Source organism: Bombina bombina, chromosome 12 (assembly GCF_027579735.1).
Source record: "Bombina bombina isolate aBomBom1 chromosome 12, aBomBom1.pri, whole genome shotgun sequence".
In the NCBI taxonomy this organism is placed as follows: domain Eukaryota; kingdom Metazoa; phylum Chordata; class Amphibia; order Anura; family Bombinatoridae; genus Bombina; species Bombina bombina.
In genome coordinates, this window is record NC_069510.1 from 127,086,547 (window position 1) to 127,103,924 (window position 17,378).

The following is a 17,378-nucleotide window of genomic DNA, read 5'->3' on the forward strand; positions in this document are numbered from 1 at the left end:
AGTGGGAGATGGGTTTCCCCAGTACTGATGCATGGTGCTTGCAGTTAGCGGTCCAGCCCCTCCCGAGCGCATTCTGTGGCATCAATGCAGTGTTTCTATTATTATATTACGTTATTTTTGTGTTGCTAATCACAGTGATGATCTTGGGGAAAATAGATAATATTTTTTATAGTTAATTTTGTACTTTTATTGGAGTGGCATGGAAAGGGGGGGTGCTTAACAGACTCGTGTAGCAGCGCTTGAGCTGTCGCGTTAATATTCATTAGTTATTTTAATTCCTTTAGGGAGTTGTGTGTGGGGGGGGGGATTTATAATTAACCGTTTCAGAACTGGCAGCCATTCAATTTCAAATGACGTCTCCCTAAAGGGTAACTGTTACTATATTTTATCTTCTTTACACTTAAGGGTTCTGCTATTACGTAACCATGGGTATTTTTTCAGCTGTTACTCCCGCCCCCAACCCCCGTTTCAGTGCTGAAAGGGTTAAAACAGGGGGGATATGGGGCTGTTTGATTGAAAGTACAAAATAATTTTTAATTTACAGGTATACACTTAATATTTCTTTTTGTGAATAAAAATGGATTTGCTTTACATAACAATGCGCAGAGTGCTTGTGATGTCTGAGTTCTATTCTCTTTACAACAGCCAGCATGTAATAGATAATTCTTTAATAATTCTGTAGATGCTCGCTTAAAAAAAAAGAAAGTTTAGTTGTTTTTAGTTCTACTTTCTATACGTTTTAACGACTGCAAAATTACAATAGGGAGAAAATGATTTATTTATTTAGCATTTTAAAATCTTGTGTATTTTGTCATTTTGGGCCCAATTTTTTTTAATGAAAACAAATTTTAAAATTGAATCCAAAATTGCCATGAAAGAGTCCTTTTTCCAGAAAAGAAAACACAAGTTCCAGATCGCCTTTCATTAATTTGCAGTTAGGATTATGTGAAATATACAAATAATATCTGGGGGGGTTTCACAGAATGTTTTTACATTTTTTTCTTCTCAATTGCAGTTCATCTCTAAATTGTTCTATTAAAGATGCATTTATTCTGATGCTTCGTGAATATATTATTTGTATTCTAATTTCTGCGCTTCATGCATATTACTCATTAACAGTAGATCATGTATAAATGTGTTTCCCGCTACAGTCTGATGCACAAGGGTCAGCCATTTGCTAGTGAACGTTACAATGTTTTCTTAAGGTCTAGGGTCAGTAATAATGCTAAGGGTTAATATCCTAACCATTCTTCTCTTAAACTAGAGTGTCCTGACTTAACCCCTTTAAGGACCAAGGTTTTTCCCAGATCTAAGGGTGTTTCACAAGCACAAGAGGATATTTGGCTCCGAAAAGAGACGAATACCGAAAGCAGCCTCCTACTTCTGCATTTGGCATTGAAAAAAACTGCCGAATGCACATCTAATATTTGTAGAATTTAGACACCCCAGGGTATTTATCTAGTGATATTTTGACACATTATTTGTAACCTTTTTATCGCCAAGTGCGGAAAATCAAATTTAGGGGTAAAAAAAAACACACACACAAAAAACTTTATTAAACTAAAGTTCAAAAAAATAAAATGTATTTAAAAAATATCTAGAAACAATTTATTAAAATAAACACTGAGAATGGCGTGCTAACAGCCCAGGACACAACCGTCATTCAGGGTACAATGCTGGCCATTAGGTAGATAATCATCATGGTAACCTTACAATAGGTTTAAACCCTTTATTTGTCCTTACCACTACTGGCGAAAACACATTCCACATAACTCCCTTTTCTCTTAAGTGTATAAACCTGTTTTTATTTTAAAATAAAAGCTGTTTAGATGTTAACTTGAAACAAATCCCGCACAATTAGTTCTTCCTGCTAAGACTCATTGTCTGATAGGTACTTCCTGCCATGGCGCATTGGTTGGTTGATAGGTACTTCCTGCTGTGGCGCATTGGCTAAAAGGCACTTCCTGTTGTGTCGCTTTGACTGATAGGCACTTCCTGCCGTGGCGCATTGGCTAAAAGGCACTTCCTGTTGTGTCGCTTGACTGATAGGCACTTCCTGCCGTGGCGCATTGGCTAAAAGGCACTTCCTGCTGGGGCGCATTAACTGATTCTAGTTCTTAGAAACGGACATTCTACATTATTTTCTAACAAGTTTTCTCAGTGATTTTCACACAACTACATGAATGCAAAAGATACTCCTTTTAACAAGAATTGAAGACATTACATTGAAGAAAAAAGTGTAAAAGTAAATTGTCAAAGTATATTACAAAGATTTTTAATGCAAATAATTAAACATTTATTTCTCCAACATAGGTGTGTCCGGTCCACGGCGTCATCCTTACTTGTGGGATATTCTCTTCCCCAACAGGAAATGGCAAAGAGCCCAGCAAAGCTGGTCACATGATCCCTCCTAGGCTCCGCCTACCCCAGTCATTCTCTTTGCCGTTGTACAGGCAACATCTCCACGGAGATGGCTTAGAGTTTTTTAGTGTTTAACTGTAGTTTTTATTATTCAATCAAGAGTTTGTTATTTTGAAATAGTGCTGGTATGTACTATTTACTCAGAAACAGAAAAGAGATGAAGATTTCTGTTTGTATGAGGAAAATGATTTTAGCAACCGTCACTAAAATCCATGGCTGTTCCACACAGGACTGTTGAGAGGAATTAACTTCAGTTGGGGGAACAGTGAGCAGTCTCTTGCTGCTTGAGGTATGACGCATTCTAACAAGACGATGTAATGCTGGAAGCTGTCATTTTCCCTATGGGATCCGGTAAGCCATGTTTATTACGATCGTAAATAAGGGCTTCACATGGGCTTATTAAGACTGTAGACTTTTTCTGGGCTAAATCGATTCATTATTAACACATATTTAGCCTTGAGGAATCATTTTATTTGGGTATTTTGATATAATAATATCGGCAGGCACTGTTTTAGACACCTTATTCTTTAGGGGCTTTCCCAAAGCATAGGCAGAGCCTCATTTTCGCGCCGGTGTTGCGCACTTGTTTTTGAGAGGCATGGCATGCAGTCGCATGTGAGAGGAGCTCTGATACTTAGAAAAGACTTTCTGAAGGCGTCATTTGGTATCGTATTCCCCTTTGGGCTTGGTTGGGTCTCAGCAAAGCAGATACCAGGGACTGTAAAGGGGTTAAAGTTCAAAACGGCTCCGGTTCCGTTATTTTAAGGGTTAAAGCTTCCAAATTTGGTGTGCAATACTTTTAAGGCTTTAAGACACTGTGGTGAAAATTTGGTGAATTTTGAACAATTCCTTCATGTTTTTTCGCAATTGCAGTAATAAAGTGTGTTCAGTTTAAAATTTAAAGTGACAGTAACGGTTTTATTTTAAAACGTTTTTTGTACTTTGTTATCAAGTTTATGCCTGTTTAACATGTCTGAACTACCAGATAGACTGTGTTCTGAATGTGGGGAAGCCAGAATTCCTATTCATTTAAATAAATGTGATTTATGTGACAATGACAATGATGCCCAAGATGATTCCTCAAGTGAGGGGAGTAAGCATGGTACTGCATCATTCCCTCCTTCGTCTACACGAGTCTTGCCCACTCAGGAGGCCCCTAGTACATCTAGCGCGCCAATACTCCTTACTATGCAACAATTAACGGCTGTAATGGACAATTCTGTCAAAAACATTTTAGCCAAAATGAACACTTATCAGCGTAAGCGCGACTGCTCTGTTTTAGATACTGAAGAGCATGACGACGCTAATAATAATGTTTCTGAAGGGCCCCTAACCCAGTCTGATGGGGCCAGGGAGGTTTTGTCTGAGGGAGAAATTACTGATTCAGGGAACATTTCTCAACAAGCTGAACCTGATGTGATTACATTTAAATTTAAGTTGGAACATCTCCGCATTCTGCTTAAGGAGGTATTATCCACTCTGGATGATTGTGACAAGTTGGTCATCCCAGAGAAACTATGTAAAATGGACAAGTTCCTAGAGGTGCCGGGGCTCCCAGAAGCTTTTCCTATACCCAAGCGGGTGGCGGACATTGTTAATAAAGAATGGGAAAGGCCCGGTATTCCTTTCGTCCCTCCCCCCATATTTAAAAAATTGTTTCCTATGGTCGACCCCAGAAAGGACTTATGGCAGACAGTCCCCAAGGTCGAGGGAGCGGTTTCCACTTTAAACAAACGCACCACTATACCCATAGAGGATAGTTGTGCTTTCAAAGATCCTATGGATAAAAAATTAGAAGGTTTGCTTAAAAAGATGTTTGTTCAGCAGGGTTACCTTCTACAACCAATTTCATGCGTTGTCCCTGTCGCTACAGCCGCATGTTTCTGGTTCGATGAGCTGATAAAGGCGGTCGATAGTGATTCTCCTTATGAGGAGATTATGGACAGAATCAACGCTCTCAAATTGGCTAATTCTTTTACCCTAGACGCCACTTTGCAATTGGCTAGGTTAGCGGCTAAGAATTCTGGGTTTGCTATTGTGGCGCGCAGAGCGCTTTGGTTGAAATCTTGGTCGGCTGATGCGTCTTCCAAGAACAAGCTACTTAACATTCCTTTCAAGGGGAAAACGCTGTTTGGCCCTGACTTGAAAGAGATTATCTCTGATATCACTGGGGGTAAGGGCCACGCCCTTCCTCAGGATCGGCCTTTCAAGGCAAAAAATAAACCTAATTTTCGTCCCTTTCGTAGAAACGGACCAGCCCAAAGTGCTACGTCCTCTAAGCAAGAGGGTAATACTTCTCAAGCCAAGCCAGCTTGGAGACCAATGCAAGGCTGGAACAAGGGAAAACAGGCCAAGAAACCTGCCACTGCTACCAAGACAGCATGAAATGTTGGCCCCCGATCCGGGACCGGATCTGGTGGGGGGCAGACTCTCTCTCTTCGCTCAGGCTTGGGCAAGAGATGTTCTGGATCCTTGGGCACTAGAAATAGTCTCCCAAGGTTATCTTCTGGAATTCAAGGGGCTTCCCCCAAGGGGGAGGTTCCACAGGTCTCAGTTGTCTTCAGACCACATAAAAAGACAGGCATTCTTACATTGTGTAGAAGACCTGTTAAAAATGGGAGTGATTCATCCTGTTCCATTAAGAGAACAAGGGATGGGGTTCTACTCCAATCTGTTCATAGTTCCCAAAAAAGAGGGAACGTTCAGACCAATCTTAGATCTCAAGATCTTAAACAAGTTTCTCAAGGTTCCATCGTTCAAGATGGAAACCATTCGAACTATTCTTCCTTCCATCCAGGAAGGTCAATTCATGACCACGGTGGATTTAAAGGATGCGTATCTACATATTCCTATCCACAAGGAACATCATCGGTTCCTAAGGTTCGCATTCCTGGACAAGCATTACCAGTTCGTGGCGCTTCCTTTCGGATTAGCCACTGCTCCAAGGATTTTCACAAAGGTACTAGGGTCCCTTCTAGCTGTGCTAAGACCAAGGGGCATTGCTGTAGTACCTTACTTGGACGACATTCTGATTCAAGCGTCGTCCCTTCCTCAAGCAAAGGCTCACACGGACATAGTCCTGGCCTTTCTCAGATCTCATGGATGGAAAGTGAACGTGGAAAAGAGTTCTCTATCTCCGTCAACAAGGGTTCCCTTCTTGGGAACAATAATAGACTCCTTAGAAATGAGGATATTTCTGACAGAGGCCAGAAAAACAAAGCTTCTAGACTCTTGTCGGATACTTCATTCCGTTCCTCTTCCTTCCATAGCTCAGTGCATGGAAGTGATCGGGTTGATGGTAGCGGCAATGGACATAGTTCCTTTTGCGCGCATTCATCTAAGACCATTACAACTGTGCATGCTCAGTCAGTGGAATGGGGATTATACAGACTTGTCTCCGAAGATACAAGTAAATCAGAGGACCAGAGACTCACTCCGTTGGTGGCTGTCCCTGGACAACCTGTCCAAGGGATGACATTCCGCAGACCAGAGTGGGTCATTGTCACGACCGACGCCAGTCTGATGGGCTGGGGCGCGGTCTGGGGATCCCTGAAAGCTCAGGGTCTTTGGTCTCGGGAAGAATCTCTTCTACCGATAAATATTCTGGAACTGAGAGCGATATTCAATGCTCTCAAGGCTTGGCCTCAGCTAGCGAGGGCCAAGTTCATACGGTTTCAATCAGACAACATGACAACTGTTGCGTACATCAACCATCAGGGGGGAACAAGGAGTTCCCTAGCGATGGAAGAAGTGACCAAAATCATTCTATGGGCGGAGTCTCACTCCTGCCACCTGTCCGCTATCCACATCCCAGGAGTGGAAAATTGGGAAGCGGATTTTCTGAGTCGTCAGACATTGCATCCGGGGGAGTGGGAACTCCATCCGGAAATCTTTGCCCAAGTCACTCAGCTGTGGGGCATTCCAGACATGGATCTGATGGCCTCTCGTCAGAACTTCAAAGTTCCTTGCTACGGGTCCAGATCCAGGGATCCCAAGGCGGCTCTAGTGGATGCACTAGTAGCACCTTGGACCTTCAAACTAGCTTATGTGTTCCCGCCGTTTCCTCTCATCCCCAGGCTGGTAGCCAGGATCAATCAGGAGAGGGCGTCGGTGATCTTGATAGCTCCTGCGTGGCCACGCAGGACTTGGTATGCAGATCTGGTGAATATGTCATCGGCTCCACCTTGGAAGCTACCTTTGAGACGAGACCTTCTTGTTCAGGGTCCGTTCGAACATCCGAACCTGGTTTCACTCCAGCTGACTGCTTGGAGATTGAACGCTTGATCTTATCGAAGCGAGGGTTCTCAGATTCTGTTATCGATACTCTTGTTCAGGCCAGAAAGCCTGTAACTAGAAAGATTTACCACAAAATTTGGAAAAAATATATCTGTTGGTGTGAATCTAAAGGATTCCCTTGGGATAAGGTTAAGATTCCTAAGATTCTATCCTTCCTTCAAGAAGGATTGGAAAAAGGATTATCTGCAAGTTCCCTGAAGGGACAGATTTCTGCCTTGTCTGTGTTACTTCACAAAAAGCTGGCAGCTGTGCCAGATGTTCAAGCCTTTGTTCAGGCTCTGGTTAGAATTAAGCCTGTTTACAAACCTTTGACTCCTCCTTGGAGTCTCAATTTAGTTCTTTCAGTTCTTCAGGGGGTTCCGTTTGAACCCTTACATTCCGTTGATATTAAGTTATTATCTTGGAAAGTTTTGTTTTTAGTTGCAATTTCTTCTGCTAGAAGAGTTTCAGAATTATCTGCTCTGCAGTGTTCTCCTCCTTATCTGGTGTTCCATGCAGATAAGGTGGTTTTACGTACTAAACCTGGTTTTCTTCCAAAAGTTGTTTCTAACAAAAACATTAACCAGGAGATTATCGTACCTTCTCTGTGTCCGAAACCAGTTTCAAAGAAGGAACGTTTGTTGCACAATTTGGATGTTGTTCGCGCTCTAAAATTCTATTTAGATGCTACAAAGGATTTTAGACAAACATCTTCCTTGTTTGTTGTTTATCCCGGTAAAAGGAGAGGTCAAAAAGCAACTTCTACCTCTCTCTCTTTTTGGATTAAAAGCATCATCAGATTGGCTTACGAGACTGCCGGACGGCAGCCTCCCGAAAGAATCACAGCTCATTCCACTAGGGCTGTGGCTTCCACATGGGCCTTCAAGAACGAGGCTTCTGTTGATCAGATATGTAGGGCAGCGACTTGGTCTTCACTGCACACTTTTACCAAATTTTACAAGTTTGATACTTTTGCTTCTTCTGAGGCTATTTTTGGGAGAAAGGTTTTGCAAGCCGTGGTGCCTTCCATTTAGGTGACCTGATTTGCTCCCTCCCTTCATCCGTGTCCTAAAGCTTTGGTATTGGTTCCCACAAGTAAGGATGACGCCGTGGACCGGACACACCTATGTTGGAGAAAACAGAATTTATGTTTACCTGATAAATTACTTTCTCCAACGGTGTGTCCGGTCCACGGCCCGCCCTGGTTTTTTTAATCAGGTCTGATAATTTATTTTCTTTAACTACAGTCACCACGGTACCATATGGTTTCTCCTATGCTAATATTCCTCCTTAACGTCGGTCGAATGACTGGGGTAGGCGGAGCCTAGGAGGGATCATGTGACCAGCTTTGCTGGGCTCTTTGCCATTTCCTGTTGGGGAAGAGAATATCCCACAAGTAAGGATGACGCCGTGGACCGGACACACCGTTGGAGAAAGTAATTTATCAGGTAAACATAAATTCTGTTTTTACAATCTTAACATATTTAATGTCCTTTTTAACCAATAACATCAGTTATTAACAATTTCATATAATATATTAATGTTAAAGGGATATAAAACTGTTCTATCTTTGTAATAAGCAACGAGTTAATAGAAATAATAGCAATATGTATTATTCATCGTTTTTAAAAGGATTCTAACTTTCCCTTCCTTCTCCATTCCTTGCGGTCACTGCCCTACAAAAGTGCTCGGGTCATTACAGGAAGGTGTATCTAACGTGATGTCATAAATCTTTTAAAGTAATATGAGCTGGTTTATTAATCCATAAATACTAGAGACAAGAAGTCAGGTAGCATTCTGCCTCTTCTGAGCATGGGTAGAAGCTAAGTTCTTATGCTCCCTTATCTATCTGCAGGCAGATTTGGCAAGAAAACAAGTAAGTTGTTTGCTTTTTTAACACAATCTGTTTCTTTTTATGTTTACTTTGATTTCAAATATATTTTCTTACTAAAAGAGTGATGTTTCATATATTTAAAAACTGAACTGAGCATGTGCAAAACCTTTTAGTGTTATAAAAAAAATAAAAAAAACACAGAGCAGGTAAAAATGGGTTTTCACATGGTCAAGATTGGTCAAGGTTTCATTGTGGTCAAAGTTCAAGCATACTGGCTCTATGAACAATCACTGTGTATATAGACAATGGTGAAATATATGCACTAAACAAACGAAATTGGCCAAGGCCCAATATTTCTGTGAAAATCTGAACAATAGCATATCTAACCCTAGAAAGTTTTGGAAACTCATAAATAACTTACAAAATCCACCAATCTACTCCCAACCCTCCACTGTCAATGTGGACAACCAAACCTTGCAACTCCCCTTAGAAGTAGCAAATGCCTTTAACAATTATTTTGTCGGATGCTCCACCACCCTGATTGACAAACTAATAAATGGCACGCACCCTGAAACAACAAATGTAGATCAGGCCCCACTAAATCAGCAAAAACCCAATATAGAGAAGTTCAATTTTAGACCTGTACCCATCAATTTCATTAAGAAACACCTTAATAATCTAAAAATGAAAAACCAGTCTGGACCTGATCAAATCCCAACAATGATGTTGAAGCTCAGTGCTCCGGCAATTGCTAAGCCTGTCACAACCCTAATTAACGAATCCTTGATGTCTGGATACATACCCAAATTCTGGTAAACTGCAAGAGTAGTGCCTATTCATAAAAGTGGGGAGTTAACCTTGGTTTCTAACTATTGCCCTATATCATTGCTCCCAGTTTTGTCAAATATCTTGGAAAAATGCGTCCATACGCAATTATGTGAGTATTACCAACTTTCTAACTATCTGACCCCTGATTAATCAGGATTTCGCCCAAATCACTCCTTTACAACTGCCCTCCTAAAAGTTTGCAACGACATCCAAACTGGCATGGAACAAGGAGACCTAATTGTAGCTATTTTTCTTGATTTTGCAAAGGCCTTTGACACAGTAGACCATGACATACTACTGCTCAAACTAGAAAAATCTGGTATTGCTGATCGTCCGTTAACCTGGTTTCGATCATATGTATCCGATCGATCACAATATGTCTCCATTTCTAACAGTGACTCCCTCCCTCTCCCAGTCACGTGTGGAGTTCCCCAAGGTTCCATTATCGGCCCCCTACTATTCACATTATTTATAAATGATCTGCCTAATGTCTGCAAATCCTCAACTGTACACATGTATGCAGATGACACAGTAATCTATGCAAACAATTCCGATCTGCCGCAGCTTGAAACAGTGCTCCAAGACCAGTTCACAGAGGTAGAAAAGTGGATCTCAAAAAAACAAAGTCTTCCTAAACACTGACAAAACTGTCACAATGATCTTTGGAACGGGACATAAACTACACAAACTACAAAATTCCCATCTATGCATCAAAATAAAATCCAATTGCACACTGACCGCAGTCCACTCTTTCAAATACTTGGGTATGTTGTTAGACCCTAATCTATCTTTTGGCCTTCACATAGAAAAACTTGAATCTAAACTGTATCCAAAACTAGGTGCCCTGTACAGAAACAAATCTTGCCTCAGCCCTACAGTAAAGGAAAAGATTGTACAGCAAATGTTGATGCCTATCATGGATTACGGGGATGTAGTATACGCACCAGCACCGCAAACTCATCTTAATAAACCTAATACATTGTATAACTTGTTCTGCCGCTTTGTGCTACAATGTAACTACAGGACCCACCATTGTGACATGCTAAAAGAACTAAACTGGCTGTCGCTGGAATCCAGACGCACCCTCCATCTTTCCTGCCTTGTGTTTAAGAGCCTTTCTGGGAAGCTCCCACCCTACCTGAGCAGAATGCTCTCCCTAGCTGTTCCCACCTCCCATAACCTCTGATCCAGTACCAGCACATTATTTAGCTTGCCTCAATACAAAAAGATAGCAGCTCGATCCTCCTTTTCCTACAGAGCACCACAATTATGGAATGACCTCCCGCACACTTTCAAACCTTCCCCAAGCCTAAAATCCTTTAAGAGATCCCTCTCTACATATCTCAAAACAGAATGCACCTGTCATGGTTGATTATATATTTCTTACCTGTTCTAGGTTAAATGTTTGCATATATTGTGTATTATTATTGTTTTTGAATTTTATTGTACCCTATTGTATCAATGCAATGTTTTGTGGACCCAGGACATACTTGAAAATGAGAGAAATCTCAATGTATCCTTCCTGGTGAAATATTTCATAAATAAGTAAATGTGGGTTTTTTTTTGTTTTTTTCAGCAAATGGGATTTCTGTTCTGTAATACAGTTATGTGTTTTCTCCATGCACCAGAAATACAACTGAACAACTTTCTAATGACTTGGATGGCGCTGACTTCTGATTCCCCCAAATAAAGTTCCGTTCAGAAGGGTAAAAGAGCCGATCATGAGCTGGGACAATTCTGTGCCCGCTTCTGAGTAAAACAGCATTTTTTTTTATTGTTTTCTTCCTGAGAATTTACGTGTGTGATTACTGGGTGCTCTGTAATCCTCTGTAGTATCAGTCTGGTTAATGTTCTCTAGAATCCTGGCTAATGTGTACCCTTGCAGTGTGTCATGTCACAGCGTGGCAGGAGGGAAGTACTGCATTGCAGCAGAGTGTGTGCGCTGATCCCTACGGTACAACACATTACTTGTAGACAAAGGGGCTCTGAGTCTTGTGACTGGGGAGACACCGTGTTTATTAATGTCTGTACGAGCCATGATGTGCAGACTGTCTCCCTGCCCCCTCCTCTGCCAGTGCTTATACGGGTGAGGAACCAAACACAGAAGTGATTGTATTTCCTGGTGACATCACACCTCCTTATCAGAGAATGTATAACCAGATTTTATCTTCTGCAAACCACACAGTGTCATTACCTTTGTGATGCCTTGTGCTGTGTCTTCCTGTAATGAGAGGTTCCAGGCCGACCAAGACCTACCTCAATGTAAAGAAAGTCTACTCCCAGAATTGTTATGGTTTCAAAAGATAGATAATCCCTTTATTACCCATTCCCCAGTTTTGAGTAACCAGCACAGTTAAATTAATACACGTCTAGTAATCACCTCTGGGATTACCTTGTATCTAAGCTTCTGCAGACTGCCCCCTTATCTCAGTGCTTTTGACAGACTTGTATTTCAGTGCTGACTCATAAATATCTCCTCGAGAGCAAGCACAGTGTTATCTATATGGCATAAGTAAACTAGCACTGTCTAACTGAAAAACTGTCAAAATCTACTGAGATAAGAGACAACCTTCAAGGGCTTAGATATTAGCATATGAACCTACCTAGGTTTAGTTTTCAATAAAGAATACCAAGAGAACAAAGCAAATTTGATGATAAAAGTAAATTGGAAAGCTGAATAAAATTGCATGCCCTATCTGAATCATGAACTTTTAATTTTGACTAGACTGTCCCTTTAAGACTCCTTGAGTTTGTAATATAAAATGTTTAATTATGCATAGTACTTTGCAACATCCTTTCATTATTTAGCGTATCCTGTAATTTGTCTGAACATTGGGTTTTCAAATTCTAAGAATTGAAAGTGCACTAGGCAGCTTTACAACTTCAACCTTAAAACATATCTGTCCCTAATTCTAAGACACAAATACAATGCATGTTCTGCTAACAAAATGACCGTGGCTCAGATCAGATTGGCTTCTCCAAAAGGGGGGTTGGCTATGGGAAAACAATTGCAGCAAACTAAGTTAAATCATTTAAAAAATATTTTCAATGTTCATTTATTACACAACTGCAGAAAATCTAGTAATTGCAAGGTTTACTGTAGGACATAATTAAAACAACTCTTGCTGCCCCTATTTTAAAAGTCTTAATAGGTTTACTTGTCCTTTTTTTTATTTCCACTGGTCCATGTGAGCGATGAAGCCTTTCAAACCGTGTGAACTGCCCTGCTGCCGGGCAGACTGTGATGCCGCTAAGTGCTAATTTTAATTTTCTGATGTAGTAGCTCAGAAAAGGTTTTGGCACTAATAGGGTTAATTTTGGGATTTTTATCCTGCTTATATGCAGGCTTTTCATTATGGCAGTAATTGTTTCTTAGTGTGGGGCATTGTGTGAGGATGGCTTTTAGGAGTGCTTGTTAGCTCTCTTTATTTTTGGCTCAGTACTATTGTTTTTTTTCCCCTTTAGTTTGTAGAGGGTACGGACTGCTTGTTTTTTAAGCGTGTCACGCATTTTCTTTTCCTCCCGGCGGCTGTTTGCAGTGTGTAGTATAATGCCGGCCGAGAGGCACGCCCACGATGGGCGGAGCTTGTTCGGTGCTCTTTTTCACTTCTGGGTGATAGGAAGTGATACATGGTCGGCTCTTGTTCCGGTGTGTCAGTGTTAGTCAGACCGGAGAGCGGGTGTTAGCAGTGGTAGTTCGGTTTATCTTTGGCTTCGTTTTTTATTGCTCTGGTCCGTGGGAGGTCAGGTAAGCACCTCAGCAAGGATTGTAGAGGTGCTACAGGGGTCTAGGATATATTTTTTGGGTAACATTGTTTCATTAACGTTTTTTCTTAAAGGAACAGTCACGTTTATTTTTTGCTGCTGCAGGGTTTTTTTATTTTTTGTGTGCTAAATAAGGAACAAGAGGACCTGCAAGATATTACTTGCACTTTATGTCTAGATGCTAATGTGGAGCCACCTATCCCTTTCTGTTCCTCATGTATAGAGAGAACATTACAGTACAGGAGATAGGCTTTTTGATTCAGAGCCTTCATTTTCTAAGGAGAATGTTGTTCAGGATTCTCCTGTTCAAGCTATACCGCAGCTTTCTCCCCAATCATCCCAATCTCAATCCTCTTCTCATGCAGTGCCCTGCGTTTCATCTCAAGTTGGTTTTTCGTTGCAGGATATGGTTACTCACTTATCCTCTGCTGTATCTGAGGCTTTGTCTGCTTTTCCTGTGTTGTAGGGGAAGCGCAAAAGAAAGTGCAACAGAGTCAGAAACCTTAAAGTTATGTCAAATGTTTCTTCCCATAGGTCTGAGGTGGAAGATACTTCTGTAGCGTCTGAGGGGGAAATTTCAGACTATGATAGTGTAATGCCTTCTGCTGATTCTGAGGTGGTTTCTTTCAGATTTAAGCTGGAGCACCTCCATTTATTACTCAGGGAGGTTTTGGCTACCTTGGATGACTCTGATTCGACGGTCATAGTTACTCCCAATAAGGCTAGTAAGCTTAATACGTTTTTTGATGTTCCTTCCATGGCGGATGTTTATCCTGTTCCAGATCGTGTTTCGGAGATTATTACACAGGAATGGGAGAAGCCTTGAATTCCTTTTTCTCCTCCAATTTTTAGGAAGATGTTTCCTATTGCGGATTCTATTGGATTCTTGGCAGATGGTTCCCAAGGTGGAGGGAGCGATTTCTACCTTGGCTAAGAGAACCACTATTCCTATTGAGGATAGTTATTTTAAGGATCACATGGATAAGAAGTTGGAGGCTTTGCTTAAAAGGATGTATGTTCACCAGGGGTTCCAATGGCAGCCTGCTGTGTGTATTGCTATGATTACCAGTGTGGCTGCATATTGGTTTGATGCGTTGTCTGATTCTATTCAGCAGGATACTCCTCTTGAGGAGATTCAGGATAGAATTACGGCTTTAAAATTGACCAATTCTTTTATTGTGGATGCTTCCTTAAAGGTCATTAAGTTAGGTGCAAAGATTTCTGGCTTTGCTGTTTTGGCTCGCAGGGCTTTATGGTTGAAGTCCTGGTCTGCGGATGTATCATCTAAGTCTAAGCTTTTGTCCATTCCCTACAAGGGTAAGACCTTGTTTGGCCCAGGTTTGGCTGAGATCATTTCTGATTTTACGGGAGGGAAGGGGCATTCTCTCCCTCAGGATAAGAGAAATAAACAGAAGGGTCATCAGAGTAATTTTTGTTTCTTTCGTAACTTCTCCGATAAGTCTTCCTCTTCCAAGCAGGATCAGTCCAAGCCCTCTTGGAGGTCCAATCAGTCCTGGAGTAAGGGGAAGCAATCCAAGAAGCCTGCTGCTGACTCAAAGTCAGCATGAAAAGTCTGCCCCCGATCCGGGATTGGATCGCATGGGGGGCAGGCTGTCTTTTTTCGCTCAAGCCTGGGTTTGAGATGTCCCAGATCCCTGGGTGGTAGATATTGTATCCCAGGGATACAAACCGGAGTTCAAGACTTTTCCTCCCAGGGGCAGGTTTCTCCTATCCAGGTTATCTGTAGACCAGATAAAAAGAAAGCCATTCTTAAGTTGTGTTCAGGATCTTTCCGACTTGGTAGTGATCGTTCCTGTTCCGAAGCAAGGTCTAGGTTTCTATTCCAATCTGTTTATCGTTCCCAAAAAGGAAGGAACTTTCATACCCATCCTAGATCTCAAGTGTGTAAACAAGTTTCTCAGTGTTCCGTCTTTCAAGATGGAAACTATTTGGTCAATTCTTCCTCTAGTTCAAGAGGGTCAATTCATGACTACAGTAGATCTGAAGGATGCATATCTGCATATTCCCATCCACAAGGAACATCACAAGTTTCTGAGATTTGCTTTTCTGGACCAGCATCTTCAGTTTGTGGTTCTTACTTTTGGTATTGCAACATCACCCAGGGTGTTCTCAAAGGTACAAATAGAAACAGGTATCGCAACAGTGTAGTAATAATATGGAAGAGAGATATGCAGGTAAAAACGTAATTTAGAGCTCTGATGAACCGCTTGTGAAGCGGGAAACGCGTCAGCGGGGTTTGTTTGCTGTGCCTGAAATTTTGTATGTACGCTCTGTAACATGTATTAAATTACGTTTTTACCTGCATATCTCTCTTCCATATTATTACTACACTGTTGCGATACCTGTTTCTATTTGTGACTTTGCCTATATAGGGGTATGGAGAGCCCCCAGCAACAGTGTTAGTATTAGCAGCCAGACCGGAATTATACTGATATTCTGTGAGGCCCTGGATTAAAGCCCTGTATGCATACTAATGCCCGGTGGATACATGTTTGCTCTGAATACCTGCAAAACGATACAAGGAATCAATACCGCACCGAGAGGGTTACAATCGGGTGAGTCCTCTTTTTTGATCTATTTCACTTGGATATTTTACAGTGTTTAGGTGACATCCGCATTAGTGGGACTCTTGGATAGAGTCGGTTTCACCTCTGAACTTTCACTTTATATATATTACAGCATTTAAGACTGAGCAGTCTATTTCTCTTTAAATGATATATTGTTCTCAAAGGTCCTGGGTGTGTTACTGGCAGTACTCAGATTGCAGGGGGTTGCAGTAGCTCCTTATCTGGACGATATTCTAGTTCAGACGCCACCTTTTCAACAAGCAGGCTCCCACACGGAGTTGTTGTTGTCTTTTCTGCACTCCCACGGTTGGAAGGTGAATTTAGGAAAAAGTTAATTGATTCCGGCTACAAGAGTGTTTTTTTGGGAACCATTATAGATTCTCTAGAGATTTTTTTTTTTTTTTTTTTTGACAGAAGCAAGAAAATCAAAAATGTTCAATTCGTGCCTTGCTCTTCAGTCCTCTCCTCGGACGTCAGTGGCCCAGTGTATGGAGGTTATTGGTCTGATGGTCTCAGTCATGGACATTATACCGTTTGCTCGGTTCCATCTCAGACCTCTACTGTTATGCGTGCTCAGACAATGGAACGGGGATTATGCGGATCTGTCTACAAAGATTGTTCTAGATCAGGCAACAAGAGATTTTCTTCTGTGGTGGTTGTCTCAGGATCTTCTTTCCCAGGGAACCTGTTTTCGCAGGCCTACCTGAGTCATTGTGACCACGGATGCCAGTCTGCTGGGTTGGGGAGCTGTCTGCAGTTCGCTGAAGGCTCAGGGTTCAGGGTCTGTGGACCCGGGAGGAGTCGGTTCTTCCCATAAATATCCTAGAGCTGAGGGCAATCCTCAAAGCTCATCTGGCTTGGCCTCAGCTTCAACCCAGTTTATCAGGTTTCAGTCGGACAACATTACGTCAGTGGCTTACATCAATCATCAGGGGGGAACTCGGAGTTCCCTGGCCATGACAGAGGTAGCCAAGATTATGCAGTGGGCGGTGGCTCACAACTGCTGGTTGTCTGCGAACCACATTCCAGGGGTGGACAATTGAGAAGCAGAGTTTTTGAGCAGACAGACTTTTCATCCGGGGGAGTGGGAACTTCATCCGGAAGTGTTTTCCAGTTTGATTCTCAAATGGGGTCAGCCGGAGTTGGATCTTATGGCATCTCATCAGAATGCCAAGCTCCCGAGGTATGAATCGAGGTCAAGGGATCCTCAGACTGTTCTGATAGATGCTCTAGCAGTTCCTTGGAAGTTCAGTCTGGCATACGTGTTTCCTCCGTTTGCCCTTCTTCCTTGGGTCATTACTCGGATCAGACAAGAGAGGGCGTCGGTGGTTCTTATTGCACCGGCATGGCCTCGCAGGATTTGGTATACAGATCTGGTGGAGATGTCATCCTCCCCACCTTGGAGTCCATTAATGAAGGACCTTCTACTTCAGGGGCCCTTCCTTCATCCAAATCTTGTTTCTCTGAAACTGACTGCTTGGAGATTGAACGCTTGATTCTTTCCAAGCGTGGTTTCTCTGAGGAGGTTATTGAGACTGAGTCAGGCACGTAAGCCTGTGACTAGAAAGATCTATTATAAGATATGGCGTAAATATCTGTATTGGTGTGAATCCAGAGGCTATTCTTGGAGTAGAGTCAGGATTCTGAGGATTGTCTTTTCTCCAGGA

General features: G+C 41.9%; 1 protein-coding gene across 1 annotated transcript in view; it reads left to right on the plus strand.

Moving 5' to 3' along the window:
- Positions 1–1,056, plus strand: part of GPR107 (G protein-coupled receptor 107) — a 216,710-nt gene extending 215,654 nt beyond the window's left edge. The window contains exon 18 of the mRNA XM_053695827.1: positions 1–1,056. This exon is cut by the window's left edge and continues 870 nt beyond it. The gene's annotated coding sequence lies outside the window, so the exon portion shown is untranslated.
- Positions 1,057–17,378: the final 16,322 nt, after the last annotated feature.